This window comes from Phyllobates terribilis, unplaced genomic scaffold (genome assembly GCF_046119375.1).
Source record: "Phyllobates terribilis strain yellow unplaced genomic scaffold, ASM4611937v1 Scaffold_5__5_contigs__length_657084704, whole genome shotgun sequence".
NCBI classification, from domain to species: domain Eukaryota; kingdom Metazoa; phylum Chordata; class Amphibia; order Anura; family Dendrobatidae; genus Phyllobates; species Phyllobates terribilis.
Window position 1 is genome coordinate 9246946 of NW_027362765.1, and position 19490 is coordinate 9266435.

Below are 19490 nucleotides of genomic sequence, written 5' to 3' on the forward strand. Positions count from 1 at the left end.
GCCGGAGCTGTGAGCAAACAGAGCAGAGCGAAACCGCAGATGCGGTAAACGGACAGAGCAGAGCAAAACCCGCGGATGCGGTAAACGGACAGAGCAGAGCAAAACCCACGGGTGCAGTAAATGGACAGAGTAAAGCAAAACCCGCAGGTGTGGTAAATGAGCAGAGCAAGGCAAAACCCGCGGAAGCGGCGAACAAGCCAAGCAAAGCAAAACCGCAGATGCGGCGAACAAGCCAAGCAGAGCAAAACCGCAGACGCGGTGAACAAGCCAAGCAGAGCAAAACCTCAGACACGGTGAACAAGCAAAGCAAAACCGCAACAAGCGGAGCAGAGCAAAACCACAGACGCGGTGGACAAGGCAGAGCAGAGAGGAACCGCCGGAGTGGTGGGCAAGGCAGAGCAAAGAGGAACCGCCGGAGCCGTGAGCAAGGCAGAGCAGAGAGGAACCGCCGGAGCGGTGAGCAAGGCAGAGCAGAAGGGAACCGCCGGAGCGGTGAGCAAGGCAGAGCAGAGAGGAACCGCCAGAGCGGTGAGCAAAACAGAGCAGGGCGAAACCGCCGGAGCCGTGCACAAGGCAGAGCAGAGAGGACAGGGCTCTGTTCACATGGAACAGACTGGAAAGGACAAGCAGAACCAGATACACACAAGGTACTTGCAATGAAGTAGCGAGTGGACTCTAAGCTCACAAACAGGAGTACAGAGACAACGAGTTGGAGTTAGGGGCAGGTTCAGACACTGCAGGAAAAGGGAAGGTACAGACATAGAGACAAACAGGTAACGAGCTAGGACACTGTTCAGACAGAGACTGAACCAGGAACAAGGTAAAGGAATGAGCCTGGGAACTCAGCCCCCAGGATGGCAGAAACAGACAAGAAGTCACAGGTAACAGGTCTGGGAATGCAGCCCCCAGAAATGGCAGAAACAGACAAGAAACAGAACAAGACCTGGCAATTCAGAGGCAAAGAAGCACACTGAATGATAGTGTTGCTCAGGCCCCTCCTCCAAGGTGGAGTGGGTTTAAATATCCAGTGACTCACAGCAATAGGCTGGGGAAACATTAGAAGTGTGCCCACCGCAGCTATAAGAATCAGGAAGTAACCGGGCCGCAGCCTTAAGCAATCAGACCAGAGCATGCACACAGCCACCGCAGCTATAAGAATCAGGAAGTAACCGGGCCGCCGCCCTAAGCAATCAGACCAGAGCATGCACATAGTATGAACAGGAGCATGGCTTACAAACTGGACTGAAGGTTAAGATTGCGATCTTGCATAGTGGGAGGTGATGCACTATGCAAGCACGCCGCCAGGTATGTTACAGTACCCCCCCTTTACGCCCCCTCTTCTTCAAGCCTGCAAGGGTCTTCCGCAGAGAATTTGGAGGCCAATCCTTCTCTTCAAGAGGACCACCTCTTCTGTCCACTAGAGGAAACGAAACTGGTCTCATCATCTTGGTAACTAGGATGCTTCCTCCCATCAAAACATCCTCAGCAACAGATGAAGTGGGTGAAGTACCAGGAACGGCACACAGGAAAGTCTCTCTCCATTTGTTATCAGATAGCACCCCGGTGGATTCAGGAGACAACTGGAGGTCCTCTGCCAGGTTGGAGGGATGCAGAGACTCGGATCTGGAGCTTAATTTGTACAGACATATTTTGACTGTTTCTGAGTAGGGCTCGTCCTTCCGCTGACAATGCCCAAACCGGCTTCTGGAGTTTTTGGACGGGAATCAAACACTGACTCTTCAAGGTAAATCCGAGGCTTTCACTTGCCACGGACACAGTCATGGTCATCTGTGGAGAGGAGACACTAACGCCAAGGGCAGCCTCTCCTACAGGCCTAATGTCTTGGGATTCTCCAACCCTTGCTGGACAAAGACCGTCAGGAGGTCCCAGACAACTGCAGCGGGACCGCAATCCGATTTTGTGACTGAGTTCCAGCCTCTGCTTTGCCTGACGAACATGGTCAACCTTCATGGATTCAGTGCGGATAGCTGCCTCTACAGGCTGGGGAACAGGAGGTCTTTGGGAGGACAGAACCTGGCGTGATGGTTTGCCTCTACGCCTTGCACGTCTGGACTGCCTCTTGAGGTTGGGAAGAGAAGTATTCTGTGGAGCATAGACATCCTGTGTGGATTCTGGGTGGGCAGCAGTCTCTTCAGGCTGTTGGGAAGAGAAGTATTCTGTGGAGCATAGACATCCTGTGTGGATTCTGGGTGGGCAGCAGTCTCTTCAGGCTGGAGAACTGGTGAGCTACCCACACACATTACCCATCGGGACTGCTCCGGGATATTGAGAAGGGAGGCTTTAGCAGAGGCTTCAGGATTAGGGTCATCAAAGACCATTAGAAAGGCCACCAGGAAGGCCTGAAGGTCAGAGATGACAGAATCCCATACTTCGCATAGGGGGGGTGATCCATTTCAAGGCATCACCCGCTAGGTAGGACATCATAAATCCCACTTTAACCCTATCGGTAGGAAAAGAATGAGCATAGAACTTTAATTGCAGCATGCATTGCTCCACAAATGCACGGCTTTGTTTTGGATCCCTATAGTACCGTGGCGGATCCGCAGGAACGAGTGCTGATAGCTCCATTAGGACTGGTGCGTAAATAGCCTGGACCTCAGTTTGCGAAAAAAAAAAAATTTCTTCATGCACGTATTCGCTGGACATGGATTCAAAATGTCTCTGAGAGCGAAGGGCCGTGGGGCTCAATGGGAACCATGGCCTGAGCAAACTGTTATGCACACGCTCGGACTGGCTGGCGTGTGCGTGATTAGTGATCCCACTGTACCATGAACCGAGGAGTGCCTGGAGGGGCGTAACTAAGTATCAACCTGATCCGACCAAGGTCGCACGGCGGCTCAACCGACTCCGTGCATCAAGGAGGAACAGGGCAGAGGGACCAGGTGCTACTTCAGGTCAGACCTCGGACACGGCCCACACCGGGGAATGCAGGAACAAGCAGGTTAGGCTGGCATACAGACAGGTGGATATTGGCTGGCACAGCTGATATGCAGGCAGGGTGGGTACTGACAGGCACGGCTGGTGTGCAGACAGGGAGGTACTAGCAGGTTGGAACGCAGGATGGATAAGGTCCAGTACAGACTGGGATACAGGAACAGAGCCGCAGATGCGGTAGACAAGCAAAGTAGAGCAAAACCACTGGAGCAGTGAGCAAACAGAGCAGAGCGAAACCGCAGATGCGGTAAATGGACAGAGCAGAGCAAAACCCGCGGATGCGGTAAACGAACAGAGCAGAGCAAAACCTGCAGGTGCGGTAAACGGACAGAGCTGAGCAAAACCCGCGGATGCGGTAAACGAACAGAGCAGAGCAAAACCCCCAGGTGCGGTAAATGGACAGAGCAAAGCAAAACCCGCAGGTGCGGTAAATGAGCAGAGCAAGGCAAAACCCGCGCAAGCGGCGAACAAGTCAAGCAGAGCAAAACCACAGATGCGGCAAACAAGCCAAGTAGAGCAAAACTGTAGACGCGGTGAGCAAGCCAAGCAGAGCAAAACCGCAGACGCGGTGAACAAGCAAAGCAAAGCAAAACCGCAAACACGGTGAACAAGGAATGCAAAGCAAAACCGCAGACGCGGTGAACAAGCCAAGCAGAGCAAAACCGCAGACGCGGTGAACAAGCAAAGCAAAACCGCAAACACGGTGAACAAGCGGAGCCGAGCAAAACCGCAGACGCGGTGGACAAGGCAGAGCAGAGAGGAACCGCCGGAGTGGTGAGCAAGGCAGAGCAAAGAGGAACCGCCGGAGCGGTGAGCAAGGCAAAGCAGAAGGGAACCGCCGGAGCGGTGAGCAAGGCAGAGCAGAGAGGAACCGCCGGAGCGGTGAGCAAAACAGAGCAGGGCGAAACCGCCGGAGCGGTGAAAAAGGCAGAGCAGAGAGGACAGGGCTCTGTTCACACGGAACAGACTGGAATGGACAAGCAGAACCAGATACACACAAGGTACTTGCAATGAAGTAGCGAGTGGACTCTAAGCTCACAAACAGGAGTACAGAGACAACGAGTTGGAGTTAGGGGCAGGTTCAGACACTGCAGGAAAAGGGAAGGTACAGACATAGAGACAAACAGGTAACGAGCTAGGACACTGTTCAGACAGAGACTGAACCAGGAACAAGGTAAAGGAATGAGCCTGGGAACTCAGCCCCCAGGATGGCAGAAACAGACAAGAAGTCACAGGTAACAGGTCTGGGAATGCAGCCCCCAGAAATGGCGGAAACAGACAAGAAGTCACAGGTAACAGGTCTGGGAATGCAGCCCCCAGAAATGGCAGAAACAGACAAGAAACAGAACAAGACCTGGCAATTCAGAGGCGAAGAAGCACACAGAATGATAGTGTTGCTCAGGCCCCTCCTCCAAGGTGGAGTGGGTTTAAATATTGTAATGCAGCGACTTGCGGAATTACGGTAATGGTCCAGGATGTGTTTTTGCCTGACCATGTACCTCTCCCTCAGGTGACGGATCACATGACTGTGACATCAGCTCAGGTCCTACGTGCACACAGAAGGACTGATCACATGACTGTGACATCATGACAGGTCCTACATGCACAGATGAATATATAAACCCTGGTAGTTTGAAACAGGGGGAACTAGTGAGAGGCCTAGTGAGGCCGAGTGAAGCCTGGAAGCCTGAAAGGTCGAGCCTGGATCCTGTGTGTGGATGCTAGTGGCCTTGCAGGGAAAGCCGGCTTGGTGAAGAGTCCTGAAAGGCGCAGGCTGGATGTTGGTGGTGTAAGCATACCAGTAGCCTTAGAGGGAGCGACGGCTAGAGACCCCCATCTGGGAAGCCGCAAAGCCACAGTGGTGGCAAACCAAATGGACTGAAGCAGCTAAAAACCCGGCAAAGGTAATACACTGCGTTATATGGACATTGATATGGACATTGCTAATTTATTACCTTACTGAAGGTTGTACCTTGAGCCAAGTGGGCCTGTCTGCCACTTGGGGCTCGTGGACATTATATGTGTGAACTGCGGTTTATGGTAAAATAATAAACTGCTGCATTGTGAAATACTGAAAAGACATTGCTGGTGTGCATTAATTGACCTGGTGCAGCGAGTATCCCCCAGTATGATGACTAGCGCTGCCTTACAATATCCAGTGACTCACAGCAATAAGCTGGGGAAACATTAGAAGTGTGCCCACCGCAGCTATAAGAATCAGGAAGTAACCGGGCCGCCGCCCTAAGCAATCAGACCAGAGCATGCACACAGTATGAACAGGAGCACGGCTTACAAACTGGACTGAAGGTTAAGATTGCGATCTTGCATAATGGGAGGTGATGCACTATGCAAGCAGGCCGCCAGGTATGTTACAACGATAGCCCATTTAATATTATTCGCTGCCACCACTGACCAATTTTGAAATATAATACTTGCCTGATCGGATGCCTGCTTTCTGGTAGCGTATATGGCTTCGTGGGAGGGAACGATTACAGAGCAAAAGAAACAGAACTATTAAATTTTATATTTAATCCAAAAATGAGGCAGTTTATGAAAAATATACAAAGATTTTACAAAAGGAGACATTACAATACAGGATATACAGTTACACAAAATAAACAGGATTAAAGAAGACTTACGTACTAGACAGATCGCAGAGACTATTCTGTTTAGCTGGAGGGGGGGCGCTCCAATGATTTAACCGTTATCGAATGTGATAATTTGCTTATAGAATCGATACCCCCGGCAATGAATACTGACCCCCCTTTAGGCTGTGTCTTTTATGCCGAAGGGGGAGACCTGCCTACATACCCCCTGAGATGACCTCATGTGGGCTGGGCTCCAGCCTTCATATTTTTATTAGAATCTCTAACTTCTGGGATAACTTATTGATGGTTGATCACAGAAGTTTACAAGCGACGCCATATTTTTCATTATGAATTTACCTTTCGTTAGAGACTACACATGGCATAGCTGCGGTCCGTTATTCTGGTACTTTTGCGCCACAGTTCCCTGGAGGGACATACAGCTATGGAAAAAGATACATATTGTTCCTTAGATGACCCTGCCACTAAAAATATGGGTCCCATTATTATCGGAAGTATCGAACTCCAGATATTCCATATTTCGTGTCGTGACAGACAGACTATAGATTTCTGTTCAATTCTTTTGAAGTCTGGGGCTAAATCTTCCCCAGCTAGGTGTAAATTTATCGCACGTCTTTGTTAATTGGGTTTGCCACCTCTCTTTGTACTGGCATCTGCCTACAAGTCACTTTTCCTGCGCGTGCTAATTTGCACAGACACAGATGGTGGATAAGGGAAGGGGAAAGAGCGGCTTGGAGAGAGCAACATTTTCATAATATTTCCTTAATATTTTTATAACAAAGGGTGTCAATATCCATAGGCCACTTACCCCTCATTACACATATACACATCACCTGATCTACTTCATACATAAACTTTTATGTTTATTGGAACATACCTGGTGGCATTCTTGCATAGTGCTCCATCCCCCACTATGCAAGATCACAAACTTGATCACGAGTCCAGTCTGCTAGCCTGGCTTCCCTCCATGCTGTCTGCTTGCCTCTGTTCTGGCTGCTTAAGGGCGGCGCCCAATCACTTCCTGCTTCTTATAGCTGCTGTGGGCGCACCCCTAATGCGTCCTCAGCGTATTGCTGTCTGTCACTGGGTATTTAAACCAGCTTCACCTGGAAGCTAGTGCCTGAGCATCTCATTCCTTCAGTGGGCTTTTTGCCGCTGATGTGCCAGGTCCTGGCTGAACTTTCTCCTAGCCTGTTGTCTGTCCGCCTTCCTTAGGCTGTATTTCCAGGCCAGTCTGAACACGCTCCTAACCTGTTCGTTTCGCCTTCTAGGGGCCGCATACCTAGATCCGTTATCTGTGTTTTCTTGCCTGTCTGTCTGCCTTCCTGGAGGCTGTATTTCCAGGCCAGTCTGAACACACTCCTAGCCTGTTCGTCCCGCCTTCTAGGGGCCGCATACCTAGACTCGCTCCTGTATCTCACTGAAATGTCAGTTCTTGTCTGAACACTCTCCTAGCCTTTTACCTGTTTTGTCTCTATGTCCGTCCCTTCCCTTTTCCTGCATTGCCTGAACCTGCACCTAACTCCTACTCGCTGTCTCTGTACTTCTGTTTTGTGTCCACTCGCTACTTCTTAGCAAGTACCTTGTGTGTTTCTGGTTCTGCTTGTCCCTTTTCCCTTCCTCCGTATCTTCCTGTATTTTCCAGTTTGTTCCATGTGAACAGAGCCCTGTCCTCTCTGCATTGTTCACCGCTCCGGTGGTATCTCTCTGCTCTGCCTTGCTCGCCACTCCTGCGATTTCCGCTCTGCTCTGCCTTGCTCGCCGCTCCTGCGGTTTCCGCTCTGCTCTGCCTTGCTCGCCACTCCTGCGGTTTCCGCTCTGCTCTGCCTTGCTCGCCGCTCCTGGGGTTTCCGCTCTGCTCTGCCTTGCTCGCCGCTCCTGCGGTTTCCGCTCTGCTCTGCCTTGCTCGCCGCTCCTGCGGTTTCCGCTCTGCTCTGCCTTGCTCGCCGCTCCTGCGGTTTCCGCTTTGCCTTGCTCGCCGCTCCTGCGGTTTCCGCTCTGCTCTGCCTTGCTCGCCGCTCCTGCGGTTTCCGCTCTGCTCTGCCTTGCTCGCCGCTCCTGCGGTTTCCGCTCTGCTCAGCCTTGCTCGCCGCTCCTGCGGTTTCTGCTCTGCTTTGCTCACCGCTCCTGCGGTTTCCCCTCTGCTCTGCCTTGCTCACCGCTCCTGCGGTTTCCGCTCTGCTCTGCCTTTGCTCTTGCTCAGAGCTCCGGCGGTCTCGCCCCGCTCTGCTCTTGCTCACCGCTCCAGGCGGCCTCGTCCTGCTCTACTCTAGCTCACCGCTCCAGGCGGTCTCGCCCCGCTCTGCTCTTGCTCACTGCTCCGGCGGCCTCGCTCTGCTCTGTTTGTCTACCGCATCCGCGGTTCTGTTCCTGAGTCCCAATCTGTATTGGACCTTATCCCGTCTGTGCTCCAACCTGGTTGTGCCTCCCTGTCTGCACTCTAGCCATGCTAGCCTGTACCCCCTGCCTGCATACCCGCCTGCCTGCATACCAGTCGTGCCTGCCAGTGCCCCCAGTCAGTGTGCCAGCCGAGCCTGCCTGTTCCTGTATTCCCCGGTGTGGGTCAACAGCCGTGTCCGGGGTCTGACCTGGAGTAGCACCTGGTCCCTCTTCTCGGTTCCTCCCTGGTGCACTGACGTCGTATGCCGTTGTGCCACCTTGGTTGGATCAGGCAGATACTTAGTTACGCCCCTCCAGGCACTCTCCGGTTCATGGTCCAGTGGGATCACTAAACACGCACACGCCAGTCAGTCCGGGCATGTGCATAACAGTTTATACAGCTTGCATTTGGCAAATCTACATAAAAATTCTGATATAGTCAAAATATTCACTTGCCTAATAATTGCGCGCACAGTGTATGTTTCAAAGTGATCAAGAAAACTATTTTTATTCACAAATGCTATAAGCTATGGGTGCAATGTTCAGGAATCATCCTTCAATACATAGAACGTGGATTCCACATCTCAGCCCAGACAAGCCAAAAAGTGGAAATAGTTGGGCAATAATCTGAAGCTTGTCTCCATTGTGATTATTATATGTTATAAGCAAGTTTAAATCTCTCAGTTATTTCAATGTGTCTTAGGGGTGCACTGTTTTTTATGGTAATACAAAAAGAAACACTGGCATGGTTGCACGGTGCAATGCATGCTCATGTGTTATTGTGGTGTTGCAAAAAATAAATGATTACATGTCTTGTTACAGTAAAAGAGAAGAACAACCCTATTAGCGGTGTGGGCTGTGGGGCACTAAAACTATGGGGGTAAAAAAGACGAGGACCATTACTGTATATGGCAATGAGAGGGGGGGCTATTACTTTACAGGGTGCTATAGATGGTTATAGCACTACGTGGAAGTGGGGAAAAATGGGCAGGACACCTAGGGAGAGTAATGAAAAAAATATAAATAGAAAAATACAAAATACACTGTGTGCCGAATTATTAGGCAAATGAGTATTTTGATCACATGATACTTTTTATACATGTTGTCCTACTCCAAGCTGCATAGGCTTGAGAGCCAACTACCAATTAAGTAAATCTGGTGATGTGCATCTCTGTAATGAGGAGGGGTGTTGACTAATGACATCAACACCCTATATAAGGTGTGCTTAATTATTAGGCAACTTCCTTTCCTTTGGCAAAATGGGTCAGAAGAGAGATTTGACGGGCTCTGAAAAGTCCAAAATTGTGAGATGTCTTGCAGAGGGATGCAGCAGTCTTGAAAATTCCAAACTTTTGAAGCGTGATCACCGAACAATCAAGCGTTTCATGGCAAATAGCCAACAGGGTCGCAAGAAGCGTGTTGGTCAAAAAAGGCGCAAAATAACTGCCCATGAATTGAGGAAAATCAAGCGTGAAGCTGCCAAGATGCCATTCGCCCCCAGTTTTGCCATATTTCAGAGCTGCAACGTTACTGGAGTATCAAAAAGCACAAGGTGTGCGATACTCAGGGACATGGCCAAAGTAAGGAAGGCTGAAAAACGACCACCTTTGAGCAAGAAACATAAGATAAAACGTCAAGAATGGGCCAAGAAATAGCTTAAGACTGATTTTTCAAAGGTTTTATGGACTGATGAAATGAGAGTGACTCTTGATGGGCCAAATGGATGGGCCAGAGGCTGGATCAGTAAAGGGCAGAGAGCTCCACTCCGAATCAGACGCCAGCAAGGTGGAGGTGGGGTACTGGTATGGGCTGGTATCATCAAAGATGAACTTGTGGGACCTTTTCGGGTTCAGGATGGAGTGAAGCTCAACTCCCAGACCTACTGCCAGTTTCTGGAAGACAACTTCTTCAAGCAGTGGTACAGGAAGAAGTTGGTATCGTTCAAGAAAAACATGATTTTCATGCAGGACAATGCTCCATCACATGCATCCAACTACTCCACAGCGTGGCTGGCCAGTAAAGGTCTAAAAGAAGAAAAAAAAATGACATGGCCCCCTTGTTCACCTAATCTGAACCCCATAGAGAACCTGTGGTCCATCATAAAATGTGAGATCTAGAGGGAGGGAAAACAGTACACCTCTGGGAACAGTGTCTGGGAGGCTGTGGTGGCTGCTGCACGCAATGTTGATCGAAAACAGATCAAGCAACTGACAGAATCTATGGATGGAAGGCTGTTGAGTGTCATCATAAAGAAAGGTGGCTATATTCATCACTAATTTTTTTTGTTTTTGTTTTTGCATGTCAGAAATGTTTATTTCTAAATTTTGTGCACTGATATTGGTTTACCTGGTGAAAATAAACAAGTGAGATGAGATTATATTTGTTTTTTATTAAGTTGCCTAATAATTCGGCACAGTATATAGTTACCTGCACAAACAGATATCCTCCTAAAATAGCCAAATCTAAAAAAAAAACCACTCCAACTTCCAAAAATATTAAGCTTGGATATGTATGAGTCTTTTGGGTTGATTGAGAACATAGTTGTTGATCAATAATAAAAATAATCCTCTAAAATACAACTTGCCTAATAATTCGGCACACAGTGTATAAAAAAAACACACAAACAATAAATGTTTATATCATTCCCCTTTTCTCCCAAAGTAAATAGAAAAATGTAATACATTGAAAAATACATTGAAATTGTCATGCACGTAACTGCCTGAATTAATACAATTTAGAAATATTTTTTCCCATAAGGTATAAATCAAAACACTAGGAATAATGTTTTTGATCACCACAATTCCACATAAAAATGTAATAAAAAGCTATTAAAATGTCATATGTACTCCAAAATTGTAACAAAAAACGAAGAAAACAAGAAATAATCATTGAAACCGGGCCATCGATGGATGAGAGTTACGGGTCTCAGAAATTGGCGACACGAAAACATTGTTAGATACTAAATTTTCAGCCCTGGTGACATCATACATGTAGCGCATTAGACCGCTGCAGTCAACCACTGATCTCAGAACTAATGCCAATTTATTCATTATGAACTGTTGAGCTCAGTAACTGGTTGCAGTTGTCACACACGCTAAAGACATGACATCACCACTGCAGCCTATAAAGAAGACCCGAGCAGCAGCAGAGAGCCGGCACTGGAGCAGGGGAAGGTGAGTAATGCTGATTATAGGATTTGTTACACAGGCTCATAGAATGTGTACAGAACACTGAAAGGGGAAACCTCTTCTATGATACTCCTCTCTGCTGTTGGTCCAGGGCACATTGTGATATTCAAAGTTGTAATGAGCCTTAGCCTGAGGACAGACAGGAATAATGATGAGATGGCCTGAGAGCAGAGAGGAACGCTGAGGAGATGGTCTGATGGAAGAGAGGAACGCTGAGGAGGCAGCCTGATTGCAGAAAGGAATGCCAATAAGATGGCCTGACGTCAAAGAGGAATGGTGAGGAGATGGCTTGACAGAAGAGTGCTGAGGAGACAGTATGAGGGCAGAGAGGAGCGCTGAGGAGACAGCATGAGAGTAGAAAGGAGTGCTGAGAAGACAGCATGAGGGTAGAAAGGAGCGCTGAGGAGACAGCCTGAGGGTAGAAAGGAGTGCTGAGAAGACAGCATGAGGGTAGAAAGGAGCGCTGAGAAGACGGCCTGAAAGTGGAAAAGAGTGTTGAGGGGATGGTCTGAGGTTAGATATGAGCACCAAGAAGCAGCTAGGGAGCAGAGAAGAAAGGAGATGGCCCGAATACAAATAGGAGCGCTGAGAAAATGGCCTGAGGGTAGAAAGGAGCACTGAGGAGACGGCCTGAAAGTGGAGAAGAGTGTTGAGGGGATAGCCTGAGGTTAGATATGAGCACCCAGGAGGCAGCCAGACAGCAGGAAGAAAGGAGATGGCCCGAATACAGAGAGGAGCGCTGAGGAGAAGGCCTGAGAGCAGAGCGCTGAGGAGAGGTCCTGAAGCAGAGAGGAGCGCTGAAGAGACAACCTGAGGGTAGAAAGGAGTGCTGAGGAGACAGCCTGAGCATACAGAGGAGCACTGAGGAGACAGCCTGAGCATAAAGAGAAGCACTGAGGAGACAGACTGAAAGAAGAGATGAGTGCGAAGGAGGCAGACTGAGAGCAGAGAGGGACACTGAGGAGACAGACTGAGAGCATAGAAAAGCAATGAGGAGACAGACTGAGGGCAGAGAGGATTGCCGAGGAGTTGCCCGGAGAGCAGAGAGAAGCGCTGAGGAGACGACTCGGGAGCAGAGAAAAGCGCTGAGGAGACGACTCGGGAGCAGAGAAAAGCGCTGAGGAGACGACTCGGGAGCAGAGAAAAGCGCTTAGGAGACGACTCGGGAGCAGAGAAAAGCGCTGGGGAGACGACTCGGGAGCAGAGGAAAGCGCTGAGGAGACGACTCGGGAGCAGAGAAAAGCGCTGAGGAGACGACTCGGGAGCAGAGAAAAGCGCTGAGGAGATGACTCGGGAGCAGAGAAAAGCGCTGAGGAGACGACTCGGGAGCAGAGAAAAGCGCTGAGGAGACGACTCGGGAGCAGAGAAAAGCGCTGAGGAGACGACTCGGGAGCAGAGAAAAGCGCTGAGGAGACGACTCGGGAGCAGAGAAAAGCGCTGAGGAGACGACTCGGGAGCAGAGAAAAGCGCTGAGGAGACGACTCGGGAGCAGAGAAAAGCGCTGAGGAGACGACTCGGGAGCAGAGAAAAGCGCTGAGGAGACGACTCGGGAGCAGAGAAAAGCGCTGAGGAGACGACTCGGGAGCAGAGAAAAGCGCTGAGGAGACGACTCGGGAGCAGAGAAAAGAGCTGAGGAGACGACTCGGGAGCAGAGAAAAGCGCTGAGGAGACGACTCGGGAGCAGAGAAAAGCGCTGAGGAGACGACTCGGGAGCAGAGAAAAGCGCTGAGGAGATGACTCGGGAGCAGAGAAAAGCGCTGAGGAGACGACTTGGGAGCAGAGAAAAGCGCTGAGGAGACGACTCGGGAGCAGAGAAAGGCGCTGAGGAGACGAACCGGGAGCAAACAGGAGCGCTGAGGAGATGGCATGAGAGCCGAAAGGAGTGCTTAGATGGCCTGAGAGCAGAGTGGAGCACTGAGGAGACGACCCGGGAGCAGACTGTAGTGCTGAGGAGCTGGCCTGAGAGCAGACAGGAGCGCTGAGGAGATGGCCTGAAAGTAGAGAGGAGCACTGAGGAGATGGCCTGAAAATAGAGGAGCACTGAGGAGATGGCCTGAAAATAGAGGAGCACTGAGGAGATGGCCTGAAAATAGAGGAGCACTGAGGAGATGGCCTGAAAATAGAGGAGCACTGAGGAGATGGCCTGAAAGTAGAGAGGAGCACTGAGGAGATTGCCTGAAAGTAGAGAGGAGCACTGAGGAGATGGCCTGAAAATAGAGGAGCACTGAGGAGATGGCCTGAAAATAGAGGAGCACTGAGGAGATTGCCTGAAAATAGAGGAGCACTGAGGAGATGGCCTGAAAGTAGAGAGGAGCACTGAGGAGATTGCCTGAAAGTAGAGAGGAGCACTGAGAAGATGGCCTGAAAATAGAGGAGCACTGAGGAGATGGCCTGAAAATAGAGGAGCACTGAGGAGATGGCCTGAAAATAGAGGAGCACTGAGGAGATGGACTGAAAATAGAGGAGCAATGAGGAGATGGCCTGAAAATAAAGGAGCACTGAGGAGATGGCCTGAAAGTAGAGAGGAGCACTGAGGAGATGGCCTGAAAGTAGAGAGGAGCACTGAGGAGATGGCCTGAAAATAGAGGAGCACTGAGGAGATGGCCTGAAAGTAGAGAGGAGCACTGAGGAGATAGCCTTGGAGCATAGGAGTGCGCTGAGGAAATGGCCTGACAGCAAAGTTGAGCACCAAGTAGATGGCCCGAGTGCAGAGAGAAGCACTGAGGAGACAGGCTGAGAGTAAAGAGGCGCAATGAAGATATGGCCTGAGAGTAAAGGAGAGCGCTGAGGAGACCGACAAGAAATGCAGAGGAGATAGATGGTCTGAGGATAGAGAGGAACACCGAGGAGATGGCCTAAGTGTGGATTTATAAGAACAAGAACAACTTAGGTGAGAAATATGATAGGAATCTTGAGAGAAAGTTGACGGATCTCATTATAATCTGAGGGATAGTCGGGCTCTGCTCCTGGGCATCTAGTGATGAATCCGTCCCCAATCTGCTTTCCATTGCTCTATTCCTACAAAGCAACAGAACTACGGATGGCTTTAGCAGTAAACACAGCCTTAAAGGAATCGTCCATTTACGTTATGGCTTTAAGGTACAATTAAATGGTACATGGGTGGTGTTAGGGGTTAGAGGAATGGTTATGGACGTGGCCTAAGATGTCATGATGTACAATCTATCCCTCTTTATCTTCCCTGACAGTTGGGAGGTCACACAAATGTAGAAATCAAATTTTTTTTGTAGTTGCAAAATGCAATATGTGAGTAAAGTCTATAGAGAGTGTGAGCCCCAATGGGGACGGTGAGAATGATGTGTGTGCAGCGCTGCGGAGTATGGTGGTGATATAGAGAATAATGGGGAATCTCCACATACCTCCACCTGCAGAGCCGCCACCACATATATGGCTGTTCTGTGTGCACAGGACCTGTGATGAGGTCACAGGAGGGGAGGAGTCAGGGGGTCACATGATCAGGGGCCTCAGTGAATGCAGGACTCTGCTGTACTCTGTAGAATGGAGCGTGTACAAGTGTTTAGTGTGTGGTGAGCGTCTCTATTAGGTTATAGGCCAGACACTATGTACCACACTTATCTGTATGACTGGCGCCCTATACCGGCCTTATCCACGTGCACTTATAATGCTGTGCAGCCGCCCCTCCATGAACCGACGGTGTGTGAGTGGTTGTTTCATCTATTTTGCACCTGTGCTGCCTCCGCCTTTATCATGGGGACTGTTGTGTCCTGCAGTGTATTTGATATTGTGTCTGTCAAGATTCCACCGCTCAGTGTGTCTTGGACGCAGTGACTGACAGCTGTCATCTAGTGCAGGGAGGTGCTGAAAGGTCAGTATTTTGATTGACAGCTCAGCTGTCTAATCTGAGACTGGGAGGTGCTGAGTTTCCTTCAGGTGTTCCCTGCTCCTAGTGATTAACCTGCTACTTAGCTGAGCTGTCAGTCCCAGATAGCAGCCAGTTGTAGCTTTCAGCTCAATGTGGTTTGTGCTCTGAATTCAGACATTCTGATCTTCTGTTGCTGGACTCTGGCTTTCCCTATTGACTACCCGTTTGTATTACCCTTTTGCCTTGACACACGCTGACCTTGGAATTCTGACTCTGGACTGTGACCTGACTAGGCCTTTGTCTCTTCCTTCTTTTTATAACGTACCCTCCTGGCTCTTGACCTCAAACTCCTTGACTATCCTGACTCACGGCTTGTCTGTAAAAAGTGAGTCAGGCTAACAACATCTTGGTTTTGGTAAATATGGCCGCCTTTTTTCCGTGATGCTTTTTGAATGTATATTGGGAGAAAAAAATAAATATTTCTAATACTGTGAGCTCTACTGGTATCACGTGCTAAGTGTTTCTGTTCTATGAGGACTGACGAAAGTTCGGTCTGAACCGTGTCCTATAGATTACAGCAAAGAGGATAAAAACAAGCTCATTATGGCTCATTCACATGTCCAAGTACATGACTCCCCCCTGGGCCGTGGGGCACTCGGATCCGGGCAATAGGGAATGATGGGAGTAGTAGTGGCAACCCGGTTTCGTGGCTCAGGGTGGTCAGGCCAGTGGTAGTCCGTTATGTGCTATTGATTATGTCCGACTACGCCACCCGTGGATTTGCGGTCATTAGGAACCGCCGCTGCAAGGCAGACCGCTGGGGCTGATGATGTGTGCAGCTGGGATGGTGTGACTCCCCACGGGAAGAGTGCGGCCCCAGGGCAGTATAGTGGATGTTGGGAGTGATGGTAGTGAGAGTCCCAGTGCTGATAGTGCTGGAGGAGCAAGGATCACGCAGACAACAGGTTGCAGTCCAGGGTCTTTACTAGAACAGGTAAACTGACCCATAAACAGTCCCAGCTAGGAGGGGACCTGGATGTCTGAGAGCAACGGGGAAATTGGCCCTGGTCAGGGTGAGGGTGTAGGCCTACTGTGCTTTCTGTGCTCCTTCTGGCTATCTCCTCCTTATAGGGTAACAGCCCACGTTTCCGAGCTTTCCGTGTATTCTCGCCTGTATGGCCTGCGACGTGGGTTCCTTTCTGCTCCCAGCCTTGTACGGCTTTGCTGGTCCCTTCTGTTGTGGCAGGGCTTCCAGGCTTCTTAGGCCAAGGAATATACAGTCCCCTGCGGACTGGTTATCTGCTGGAGAATGTGGAATCCTCCCAGCCTCAGACACCAAAGTCTGGTAAAAGAAGTCCTCTATCTGCCAAGACAGGCTCTCTTCGCCTCTTGTCTCTGGCTTGTGGCTCTCCTCCTGCCACACTTCCTCTTAGGTGCAGTGCAACTGTCTGTCCCTGTTCTGCTCTGGGACAAGTCTCAATGCTGAGACAGGCCATCCAGTTTTCCCTAACCCTGCCCCCAGCACCAGCTTTTATAGGGGCAGCCTGCTCCCCCTACTGGCCTGAGACAGGAGGCATTGCATGCTAATGTTCCCCTGACTAGAGAACCTCCCCCTTGCTCTCAGACACAGCTTTAATTACACTTGTGGCATCCAGGACAGGGTGACACATACAGACTACAATGCATGGGCTGGCCGCGAGTCTCCTGACAGCCTCATATATTTCTATAATTGTAAAGTAAAAAATGAGAAAAGAAGCTTTATGGTGGGCACTGTCATGCTGAAGACAAGGATGAGAAGGTGTAGAAAAACAAAAAACATATTAAAAGATAGCAATGTGTTTCAAAATCGATCTGACATCTTCCTAGGACCATCATAAAGCTTTTTCCCTCATTTTTTGCCTCCTTCTGTTGACTTCAACAGTGGAGAAGCAGTCTATATGAGGAATACCATTGTGCTACTTCTTTCAGCACAGTTGTGCCTGACCGGCTCAACTACACCAGGTGGGAACATTGCATCTACCCTTCTCTGTTTCTTATCACCAGGACTTCACCATGGAGCTGCATATACTTTTATGAAGCCGTCATGCTCAGGTCAGGAGACCCACGTCCAGTCCATACATTGCACAGACATATAAATGAGCCCTTAGTATTGTTGAGCACAATAACTGTGGAGGGGAATAAAGTTGTGCATCATTATTGTCTATGGCAATTGGGGAGGCGGGTGTATTACTATTACCGCAGGGCTGGCCTGGGCAAGGGGGCATCTGTCTTGGCTACCTCACAAGTGCTGACTCTCTGTGTGGTTACATATACTGTAAGGCTATGTGCCCACAATGCAGAAATGCTCCGGATTTTTTCCTGAGCATTTCTGCATCTCCCCTGGCAGAAAAAAATGCATGCGGATTGTACATGCGGATTGTACATGCGTTTTTCCTGCCAGGGACATGCGGAAGTGAAGTGTTCTTCACCTGTATTTCCGCATGCGGGTTGTCAAGCGCTTTCCAAGCGATTTTAGCATCACTTGGAAAGTGCTTGACAACTTGGTCACACTATATAATTCCATGCAACCGGCATGGATTTATATAGTGTGATCCGAGAGAATGTAAAAAAAATAAATAAATCTATACTTACCTTCCGATGGCCCCTGGAGTTTTGCTTCACTTGGTGCTGACTGCCAGCCGATCGCGGTACACTGCACTGAAGGACCTGCCGACGTCAGCGTTGCGTGACCCGTCACATGACTATGATGTCAGCGCAGGTCCTTCAGTCCATCGCGATTTGCTGGCATGAGAGGACAAGCGCACCGGGGGCCATCAGAAGGTAAGTATCATATTTATTTTTTATTTTATTCTTTTTTTCACAGGTTCTATGGTACCCGGGTCCGGAGGAGAGTCTCCTCTTCTCCAAACCCGGGTACCATCCGCACATTGAAACGCGTGGATTCCGCATCTACATATACAGTGATGCGTAATCCATGCGTTCTAAAGCAAGTCAATGGCAGCGAAAACGCAGCACTTCCGCAAAATAATTGGTAGTACTGCGTTTTTTTCCGCAATGATAATCCACAGCGGAAATTTCTGCAGCATGTGCACAGCACATGCGGATTATCATTGGGGAACATGGCAGGCCTTCTATCATGCGGTTTTTAATCGTTTCTGCAGCGTTTTTGCCGCTGCGGAAACGCTTAAAAAACGCATCGTGGGCACACAGCCTATGCATGGATAAGGTCTCTCTACTACAAAAAAGATACCACTTTGTCAATTACGTGCTGTTTATATGGAACAATCAATTTTTTTAAAGGAAAAAACCAATGATGTGGATATGATTGTGTCTTATGATGTAAGAAATCACAGGTTATGCAGACATGATGTTTTCATATGTTTGTCATTAAACTCATCTCCTCTCGATCATGTCAGGTTCCCCAGACTTCCCAAATTATCACCATTATGATTCAGAGACTTATGTACACACAACCTATCGTTTTTTTAAATTCACCTAAAAAAAACTATTGGTGTATGGGGACTTTACTAAGACCCTCATGTAATGTTCACTATTATCACAATGCAGCTTGAATGCAGCACAATTAGGACGGCAGTTTCCAAACCACACATTTTTTATTATATAATTGTTGTGGTACCAATGTAGCAAGCTTGATTGTGTTACTGTATCTACATAGCGAGTATGGATCTGTTATTATTTCTATGTGGTAAGTTTTCTCTGATCCAATATATACAGTGAGTACAGAAAGTATTCAGACCCCTTTACATTTTTCACTCTTTGTTTCATTGCATCCATTTGGTAAATTCTAAAAAGTTCATTTTTTTCTCATTAAAGTACACTCTGCGCCCCATCTTGACTGAAAAAAAACAGAAATGTAGAAATTTTTGCAAATTTATTATAAAAGAAAAACTGAAATATCACATGGTCATAAGTATTCAGACCCTTTGCTCAGACACTCATATTTAAGTCACATGCTGTCCATTTCCTCGTGATCCTCCTTGAGATGGTTCTACTCCTTCATTGGAGTCCAGCTGTGTTTAATTAAACTGATAGGACTTGATTTGGAAAGGCACACACCTGTCTATATAAGACCTCACAGCTCACAGTGCATGTCAGATCAAATGAGAATCATGACCTCAAAGGAACTGCCCAAGGAGTTCAGAGACAGAATTGTGGCAAAGCACAGATCTGGCCAAGGTTACAAAACAATTTCTGCATTGCTCAAGGTTCCTAAGAGCACAGTGGCCGCCATAATCCTTAAATGGAAGACGTTTGGGACCACCAGAAGTCTTCCTAGACCTGGCCGTCCAGCCAAACTGAGCAATCGTGGGAGAAGAGCCAGCTCCAGAGATGCAGTATGGAGATGGGAGAAAGTTCCACAAAGTCAACTATCACTGCAGCCCCCCACCAGTCGGGCCTTTATGGCAGAGTGGCCCAAAGGAAGCCTCTCCTCAGTGCAAGACTTATGAAAGCCCGCATAGAGTTTGCTCAAAAACATATGACAGACTCCCAGAGTATGAG

General features: G+C 48.9%; 1 protein-coding gene across 1 annotated transcript in view; it reads right to left on the reverse strand.

Moving 5' to 3' along the window:
• LOC141271755 (uncharacterized) overlaps positions 1–14591 on the reverse strand; it is a 32129-nt gene extending 17538 nt beyond the window's left edge. The window contains exon 1 of the mRNA XM_073681859.1: positions 14506–14591. The gene's annotated coding sequence lies outside the window, so the exon portion shown is untranslated. The remainder of the gene's footprint in view (positions 1–14505) is intronic.
• Between the last annotated feature and the right edge of the window lie 4899 nt (positions 14592–19490).